Here is a 10,278-nt window from a genome sequence, read left to right as displayed (position 1 = left end):
AGCTTATTTGAAATGAACAGTCAGAGCAAGCTTTGATCTATTATGGTTTTACTTTTTCGCAGTAAGAGCTCTGGTTATTCCAGTTTTGGCATTTTGGGACGTTTTTTTGTTTTGTTTTGTTTTGTTTTTCTCCCAGTAGCCACAGGATGGGATTGTAATAGTAGAATCACCTATGGGTTACCCCAGGCTCTGCATGTAGACAACTTTTTCCAGTGCAGGACTTTATAGCACCACTGTTCTCCAATGCAGATCCTGCAGTGGATAATCAAGGACTGAGAATATAACGGAGAGGAGACAAAGAATGTGACTTGGGTGCTACACGCTGTTTTCAAATGAAGAAATGTCTTTCTTTTTTCAAAAGAAGACAATTTGCCCTTTGCTTATTTATATATCTTCCTTTATCACAGAAGTTCCCCTATAAAAAGAGCTAAGAAGGAAGGAATAATGAGGAAAAATTATGGCCTTTTACTGGATGCAGGAGAAGGGATAATACTAACTGAGCAGCCCCTAAAAAAACCCAAAGAATATGCAGACTCATGGGCTATATTGCTTTTTTTGGGTAAACATTTCCCCTCAAAAAAGAATGATCTGTATGCCAGTCCTCTTGTGATAGTGTCTTTTGAATTAGATGAGAGGAATAAAGTAATAAAATTGCACTGATACAGCAATAATATTGGGAAAGTTGACACAGAGGAAGTTTACCTTTTGAAATTTTAGCAAAACAGGTTGTCTAAAATTCCTTCTGAGAGTAGGTAGATATTAATGATGAAGCAGTGAATCCAAGGAGTAGAAACTTTGTTCTATATGACCATCATCAACTCGAGTGGAAATGGATATTTTATTAATTACTGCTGAGCTGACACACAAAATTTCTTCTATCCCTGAAAAAGATTAATGTCACCTTTGAAATTATTAGTATACTAAAATAAGTTTAACTTTGTGTCAGCATATTTTTCCAAAGCTTTCTGAAAAGTCGCAATCTGATTTGACTCCAAAGATGTAAAAATACATGCTATAATCAGTAACTGAATTAAAACCCCCTGTCTTTGATGTCATGATAAGAAACTAATGTATTAAATTATAAAAGCTTTCATTTGAACTTACCAGTTGGGAGCTGATGTGATTAACTTTTCAAACATTAATATTGCCAGATTGAGATGTGCATTGACTTGATATTTTAGTTTGCTTTTTACAGAATTTGACCCATCACATACATGCATTGTGATTGAGAAATGAACACAAAAAAGAACAATGAGAAAAACTAAATTGCTTGCCTGATAATAGCCTGCTGCTTTTTCACTGTATCTGCACTGTACATTTCACTAGTTCCAGTCTGACCACTAGATAAACAAATGTAGTGAGTGGCAAAATAAGACTGTGAGGAATCTTAAGTTATTGCATCACATCAGAACTGGTCTTTCAGTTTTTGAGATACAGAGTCCCTCCTGATTTAGAGATGGGGTTTTTATAGCTGTTTAACTGGGTAAAGTGCAGTATTTCTTTGAGAACAAGCAGCTTAAAAGCTGCTTAATCAGTACCTTTAATTGAAAGTTTAGGAAGGGATTGATTATTAAAACTCCTGTAATCTCTCTACTGTGTTAAAAGGCCATAAGTGAGGCTGCAAAAAGAAACTGTGAATAGTTCTGATCACAGAATCATGGAATATGCTGAGTTGGAAGGGGTGTCCCATAGAAAAGTGTTATGAAAGAAAGACAGGTCAGGCTGTTACACTAGCCAAGTTTAAGAATCAATTAAACTTTTGACAGAAATCAATTAAACTTACGACAGAAACTGATAAAAAGTAATTTTATAAAGCTAGGTGAAAATACTGTCTTTTTGTGCCCTCAGAACAGTCTTGTAGCTCTTATTTATTGAGAATAGAAGAAGAAAAACCAATTTTTTTTCAATATATATAGCTGCAGTGAGGTTGAATTAGTATGTCTTATTTTATGTATATTTGACAGTACTTTTATGTAAGTAAGATTATTTTTTAGTAAAGTGTTCGCTTGTTGGAGGCAGATGCTGTTTTGTCCTGAAAGGAAGCTCTGTAGCTGAGCTGTTACCTGTTAATTGTTCAGAATTGTTCTCAGACCTGAAGTTTGATCGTCAGAGCAACATATTGCAATCATTCCTTATATATAAAATATGAAAGGATGTTCCAGTGAGGTGGAGATCAGTCTATTCTCCAAAATAACAAATGATAGGACAAGAGAAAATGGCCCTAAATTGTGCCGGGGGGAATTAGATTGGACATTAGAGAAAGTTTCTTCACCAAAATGGTTGTCAAGCACTGAAACAGGCTGCCCAGGGAAGTGGTTGAGTCACCACCCCCGGAGGCATTTGAAAGGTGTGTGGATGTAGCGCTTTGGGACATGGTTTAATGACCGATGATCTGCTGAGGTAATGTACATGAATATATTTTCTCACTATGACAGATTTGATGCATGAATATTCTCTTATTTCTGTCTCTGTCCTAAAATTTTTGTATATTGTGGGTAGATTTGATACTGATTTGTACCTGATACATTATATGTAGTTGCTATGACTACAGTTTTTTTGGAAACTATGGCAAGGTTGTGAACAATTACAATAAAGCTAAATGAGGAATGAGTATTCTGTGGTTATAGTGTTGATATAAATAAGTATGCTTGTTTCTCTCCCCATACTTGAGAAGATCTTATAAACAATGTGTAGCGAGTCACCACCAACAATGGTCTTCTGGGAAAAAAAAAAAGAGCACAACATGAGTATCACTTTTGGGCTAAATAAAACTGTCATCAACATACAGTTCATAGAGGATTTTGCAAAATATCTTATGGTAAATATCAGAAACTAAAATATTCCTCTTTTACAATTTAGCTATACCAATATGTGAAAAATCTCTAGTAGCTGGGTGCCGATCTTGTGGTTTATCATTGAATTATTTTCATAGTTATGGCACAAATTTGTTTTTTCCATTAATAAAATGTATTCTGCAACCTGGAAAAAAAGGGTTGCTCATTATTCCTGGATGGTGTGGCCATTATTTCCTGGCATAGTACCTCAGATAGCGCTGTTCTTATTCCCGAATTTGAACATGTCTTTACTTGGTGATATCTCCAGTAAATTATGGGTCTTTACACACTTAGAGAAGAATCTCCTAGTTTCTTTGAATTCAAAGTTTGGGGACAGATTCAGATTGCCCAGATCTTACTGTTAGAAGATCAAGTCTCAGCCCGATTGATTGACTGTCCTTTGGCATTGCCTAGCTGTGGATGCAGATGAAATCAAGTATTTTCGTTCCTCTGCCTTGGTCAGTGTCTCGAGATGGCTTCTAGAGTAAGACTAGAGGCATTCTGACCCAGGAAGCAGTTACGTGCGTCCTCTGTAGGACCTCTTAGGAATTCCACCAAAATGCCTAATTCAATCAAAATCCATTAGTCAGCCCAGACCACTTCTTGTTTAGCGTGGTTTGACATCAGTGCAAACCTCATCGGTCCTGATGGCTTTCAAAAGGAAATTTAATTCTGCATCCTTGTAATAAGGTTAGTCATACTGAGAGGGAGTATCTCTAAGGGAGCATTTTCTCTGTGTTTTCTAAAGACCACACTGATGGACTTTTCCATTTAATAGCCATGGAAACCCTGAGATTCTCAGCTATAATAAAAATTAATTTACCCATTGGCTTCAACTGCTTGATTTTTGCAAATACCAGGTTAAGATACACGTAAAAGTGGAAAATATGCAGTGTCACTAAGGAAAGAGCACATCAAGGGTGTTTTCATTAACATTCATCTTCAGGGCCAATGCATGTTGTCAGACAAGAAATGTTCTTCATGATCTTCATGGCATCACTTTAGTACTTATGTTGTAGCTACTTCAGATGCGTTTTTAGTTACTGCTGGAGAAATACTCAGCAATAGGTCATTCTGAACAATTTAGCTCTTGAATTAAGTGTGGAAACGTATCCACAGGGGCCTCATCTTCTGTTTTCACACTTAGTTTGAATCAGTTTATCATGGTCTATGTGTCTTGAGGTTTCTGACATACCATAGACTTTATATTGAAAATGAATAACTGTAGTAATGTTGTTATCAGCCATAGCTGAAGGCTTGTCAGGTAGGCTGGGAATAGTTTTTGCTTCCTGGGTGGGTGGCAGTAAGAAACCACTCATGCAATTCCCAAAAATAATTAGACAGTTGCTAAAAGTTATCAGTATTGAAACATTTGAAAATATTGGCTTTGAAATTTTAATCTCTGGATCATAATGCTGTCATTTAAGGCATTTAAAAATTTACAGTGATACTGTTGTGTGGATCCAAACAGTGATATAGCATGTTCATACATGGCTCTTGAAAGCTAGAAATATTCTTATCCAGCCCAGACCACTTCTTGCTTAGCGTGCATTGACATCAGTGCAAACCTCATTAGTCCTGATGGCTTTCAAAAAGAAACCATTTATCGAATGAACATAAAATAAAAATATTTATTAATACCAAATAAGATTAATTTTTATTTTCTTACAGCAATACTTCTTTGAAGAAGAAAGATCAAATTATTTTTAAAGAATGGATTGGGCTGTAGTAAAAAGAATCATTTTGTTTAGGAAAACTTATCTGAAGAATGGTAAGGAACTGAATCCTCATAATAACAAGAAATGTTTCAATGGCTTTTCTTTTGCTCAGACATCTGTGCCTGGTAAGCGTACCTCACACAACTATGGAAATAAGTTTCTTGACTGGACAACATTTATTTTTTTATTTTTTTTAACTGGACAGTCATTCATACCAGAGTCATCATTCTTTCAGAAGAATTCTTAAAGGCTTTATTTTAGTTCACTACCTTCTGTATTTTGCCCTTGTCTGCCTAGAATAAATGAAATGCTTAACATAATGTGAAATGTTGTATATTTTTAGGCAACTCAAATACTAATTTCCTTGCCACAAAGTATCTCTAAAATACTGAATTCAGTTTCATTCCATGTTTACAACAGGTTATAATCCTGGATTATAGGTTCCATAGACATTATAAAATTTCTTCTGGAGGAAAAACACTGTGTCAACACTGGCACGTGATGTGAATTTTCTTTACTTATACTGTAGTGGAGATTTATTAATTTAACAATGTAGTTACAATTATACTTTTTTTGGTTGTTGTTTAGATAAAACCTTCAACAGGAACCATATTTTCATCAGCAATATTTCTTTTAATATAGATCATTATAATGACTTATGGCCAATAATGCAATAAAATTGTTTTCTCCTACAAACACTATGTCTGTAAGGAGAGTTAAAAATTCCTTTCCCTATGGAAAGCCTACCTTTCTATTACCTTCACTGAAACTTAGGAATTCTGAAGGATATTAATCTCTAAAGTTCTACAGTAGGCTCTGGGGAAACATGATACTTACACAATTCCCAGCAAGCTGTCTCTGCAAAGTTCCTGCCTCTGCTAGTCCAGGCCATAGGACTGTGTCTGTATTACTACATAAAATACATCTAAACCTGTTCTCTGACTCTTAAAGCAAGTGTCACATTACAACTTACATTCATATTACCAACCTGTCTCATCCTTATCTACATCAAACACTGTGGCCATATCACACTCTCTGTGTGCACTCAGGTGTAAGTGCCTGGCCCACACAGCAATATGGCATAACCTGTGGGAGTGGTGGTTGACACAGCAAAGCCACACTAAAAGAGCATGCTAAAAGTTATATATATGTTAAACAGCATAAAAAACTGCAAGACGGAGCTTGAGACTGTTCTGTGTAAGTCTTTAGCATAGAAGACACAACTTTTGAGACTTTCTGTTAGTTGGAGAGTGCTACCTGAGAATTAAGTTTATGTCTGCACTCAGACCTCACTATAAAATACTGATTATGAATAACACAAAGATGGACTTGATCAGACCCTTTTTTTCCTAATTCTTTCAGTGCTGTTATTACTTAAAATAATGAAATGCTCCTTTACTGATTAATAACTTGGACTTATATAAGTCATTCTGTCATTTCCTTTTATTCCATTGATGTAGCAGAGCTAGTTTCTATGCCCCCATCCTAGGCTTAGGGATGCACAGCTTACAAAAAAAGTTGCTCCATTTGTGCAACAACACCATTGTTCTGAATACATTAAAGATTTTATTACATACTTTTTCAAGAAACATGTTTCTGACATCAAACTTACTCTTCTAAATTTTTTTTTTTTGAGAAAGCCTGTTTTCTTTCAGTGCAGCACTAAGGTAAAAGCATACAATTTAATCACTTCCACATTAAAAAGTGCAGTCTTTTAAGTATGGTACTCTAACTAGATATCCAGACAACACTGCCATTTTAAGGAGGCTATCAGATGTGGAGACAATGAAGGAACTGGATGCAACATCAGAAGGTAATAATATATCTTATTGACTCAAAATCTATACCAAAGGCCTATTTCTCTTCCTCTAGAAAGTCCTGTTTTCTTGTTTTTATGGAAATAGAGAAGCATATAATGTTTTTATGGAACATAAAGCAGAGTTCTACTTTGTCCCTAAACGAAGTGTGGGCTGGGATTTTTTTTTTTTTTAATTGAAAATAGAGAAAGAATGGACAGGTAAGAAATGCTAATAGTTGTAGAGTTTGAAGACAGGTAGATGATATTTGCTGATTAATCTGTAAAATATAATATATGTACAACTTTGCTACTAAAATAACTGCAGGCAAATTACCAAATTATGACTTCTAAAATCTGGCATAGTTTCTGGTACTTAAATTAATGCTTTTCAGTGATACTTGCCAGTAATACTGAGTTGCTAATTAGGAGGGGTGGAGTTTTTTCTTCTTAAGTTCAAGAAGCAGAGAATTGCAGAGAAGGATTTTTTTTTCCTTGAATGTGTCAAATTGATTAAACTGAATAAAGAGAGTTAAAAAATAGTAACGCCTTTTAGCTAAAGACAGGAGAAAGAAGTATTATAACCTCAGAGAAGGTTGAAAGCAGACTTTTTTTTTTTTCAAATATGGATTATATTTGCATGTGTAGGTCAAAAGGTGAAATAACAGAAAAAAATTTAAACTAATTGAAGTGCTAATGTAAACTCATTTCTAGATGTTGTTTCTCTGTAATTTGTTTTAGGTTATTTGTTTGTCTAAGCACTAATGTGGAGGTAAGATGAGATTTATGTTTTCACGAGGCTAAAATAGCTTCATCCAAATTTGTTATTGCAAAACATAAAATAGCAGTGTTGACATAAGCAGTTCCATAAAATTCCATTCTCAATGTTTCCTCTGCATTTTGCCATCATGAAATATGAAAGAAAGTGAAGCTTTGGGCCATACTAATCCATGTCAGTATTTTCAGACCAACAGACAGCTCTGTAGATATTAGGGATCATTGCTGGGAACCCAGACAAAATTCAAAATAGCTTTAATGTACCTTTGTTGGCACTGATTCAGAGCTGTCAGACCATACCTAGGCTAGTGGTAAAGGCAAGTGACTTTCAGAGCTGTTGATGCAATCCTAACATGCCCAGAGGCACTGTACTTAGAGCTCACTATGCTTTCGACTAAGACTTTAAAGTTAAATACAAATGAGATTTGCTTAAAACACAGGTGTTAAGAGGAGGGATGCCATCATTGACATGCTTGAAAGGTGGGCCTGTGGGAAGCTCATGAAGTTCAATCAGCATGCACAGAGATCAAGGCAATCCCAAGTGTAAATGCAGGCTGGGCAGAGAATGGATGGAGCAGCCTTGCCAAGAAGGACTTGGGGTGTTGGTGGGTGAGAGGCTGGACATGAGCCAGAAATGTGCACTTGCAGCTCAGAAAGCCAAATGCATCAAAAGCAGCATGGCCAACAGGTCGAGGGAGGTTGTCCTACCCCTCCACTCCACCGTGGTAAGACCCCACCTGGAATACTGATTTCAGCTCTGGGGCCCTCAACATAAAAAGGATGTGAACCTGTTGGAGCAAGTCCAGAGGAGGACCACAAAGATGATTAGAGGGCTGGAACACTTTACCTCTCCTATGAAGACCATCTGAGAAAGTTGAGTTGTTCAGCCTGTAGAAGAGAAGGCTCCAGAAAGAACTTCGTACAAAAAGGGAGTCAAAAACAGAGCTGGAGAGGGACTTTTTGCAGGCGCATGTAGTGATAGGACAAGGGGGGATGGCCTTAAGCTGAAGAAGGGCAGGTTTAGATAATGTTAGGAAGAAATTCTTTAATGTGAGGATGGTGAGACACTGTCACAGGTTGCCCAGAGAAGCTATGGGTGCCACAGCCCTGGAAGTGTTCAAGGTCAGATTGAATGCGGTTTTGAGTAAACCTGGTCTAGTGGAAGGTACCTCTGCCCTTGGCAGAGGACTTAAAACTAGATAATCTTTAAGGTCCCTTCCAACTCAAACCATTCTGTGATTCTATGACTATGAAGTTAGGGTTTTGGAAAACTGAATAAGAAACATTCCAGTTTAGTACAACACTGGGACAGATTTATATGAAAAAATGTACACCAGAAGATCAAACCGAATTTTCTTTCTAAACTGTTGTCCAGGAACAAACACTATTTGAGGAGGAAAAAAGAGTTTTGCTCAAGGAGGTTTTTGCTGCTGGGAAAACTAGGACTAGGAAAAACCCAGCGTGGGAGAAAATCCTTTCACTTGAGCAGTACTACCTGTTTTTGCCAGTGTGTTTTGAGAAGTCAACTCTGCTGTTGCAAGAAGAGATAAAAGTTCTCACACGTGTCAGAGGCCTCTTGGGAGAGAAAGAAACCATAAAGCACAGAGGAGATTATCACTTTGAAGTTACGTGTATGCAAAAGGTGTTATTATAAAAGCACTGGAACAGGACAACTGGAGCTGCTCTTTTGCCTGCTGCATGATCTTAGCTGTGTATCCAGGGTTTCTGACTTCAGAATAAACTTTTCCTTAATACCTTAGCCATTATTTGGTCATCTGGGTTTACCTGCGTGCGTACCATTTTTAATAGAACCAAGTAACAATGGGCCTGCATCTTCCTAGCACTAGTGAAAGAGCTGGCAGCTAATTAGAGTATCTTTTGTATGAAATAAGTCCTGTAAATCTTTACTATGTAATCCAATTATTATTTTTTGTAGTTACAAAACATCCAAAAGTAAAAACATGTTCTCTCTTATTACTTCAACACATCTTTTTCAGCAGAGGTACTGCAGAGTTCAGAAGCTGCATTGACAAACACTGCCTGCTTGCTGGTTGCTTGAACAAGATCCTTTGTATTTCTGACTGTATAACTTTATATTCTTTAAACATAATGGCATATTTTGTAGGCAGTGAGTTATCTAGTAATAGTGACATGTAGCTGGTAGTGGTAGTCTGAGGTTGAAAGAAAATGAAGGTTTATAGATATAGGTATAGGTAACATTTGTTAATTATTTTATTAGTTGGAATATTCTATAGAGCAATGAAGACTTCTCTGAAGTTGGTCTGAGACAAAATGAGAGATGCTGTTTATTAAGTGTTTATTAATATATAGTTAAAGGAGGAAAATATAATGGTATTTAATATAACTTTATGGGAAAATGACATTGCTAGTTGCAAAACAGATTCTTCCTCACCAATTTCACATTTTCATATCTCACCAAAGACACTCTTTAAGCTTTACTTTCACTGTTCATTAACTTTCTAATTTTTCTTTTATCGAGTTCAATTTGAACAAAAAAAATGCTGAATTTCTAACCAGGGACATGATCAGGGATCTTTAAGACAAGAGGGACAGGACAAAACCCTTTGGAGCTCACTTTGATTTTGTGGCCTGTTACAAATGGCTTAGAGGTCAAGATTTTTATATTTAATACTATTTAAATGTATATCTTACTGTGGTAGATACTATTTTGAGACAACTCCATTCCATTATAACTTGAGCTGCTTCTGTATCTTCACTAATATAAGCAAAACTTTAGATTTTTTTCCGCAAATCTCTAACCTGAATAGCAGTCTTGTAGCTGCTGTCTGCTGATCTTATTATCCATGAAGGAACTCACTTGAAAAGAGAGGAATAAGTATTCACTTTAGAGAAACGATTATGATTCCAGTTGTGTTGTGAATATGGATTCCACAGTCAGAACAGCTTTCCAGGACATGAGGCATAAGGGCATTCACAATGCAGCTGAGGTTCCTCACGACTGCTGCAAACCAAAGAAAATATGACAAGCACTTGGGGTATATTACACTTGAATGAAAAGCCTTGTAGATTATATTTGTTAAAAAATATTATATCTTATTTCTTGTATATTTAAGGACAAATGAGTAGAAGCATTGGATTTTCTCTTTTGTATTACTATTTCTTGTCCCTCTGT

This window comes from Chiroxiphia lanceolata, chromosome 5, assembly GCF_009829145.1.
Source record: "Chiroxiphia lanceolata isolate bChiLan1 chromosome 5, bChiLan1.pri, whole genome shotgun sequence".
Classification (NCBI taxonomy): Eukaryota; Metazoa; Chordata; class Aves; order Passeriformes; family Pipridae; genus Chiroxiphia; species Chiroxiphia lanceolata.
The sequence above is the reverse complement of the archived record's forward strand: the minus strand, read 5'-3'. Positions refer to the sequence as shown.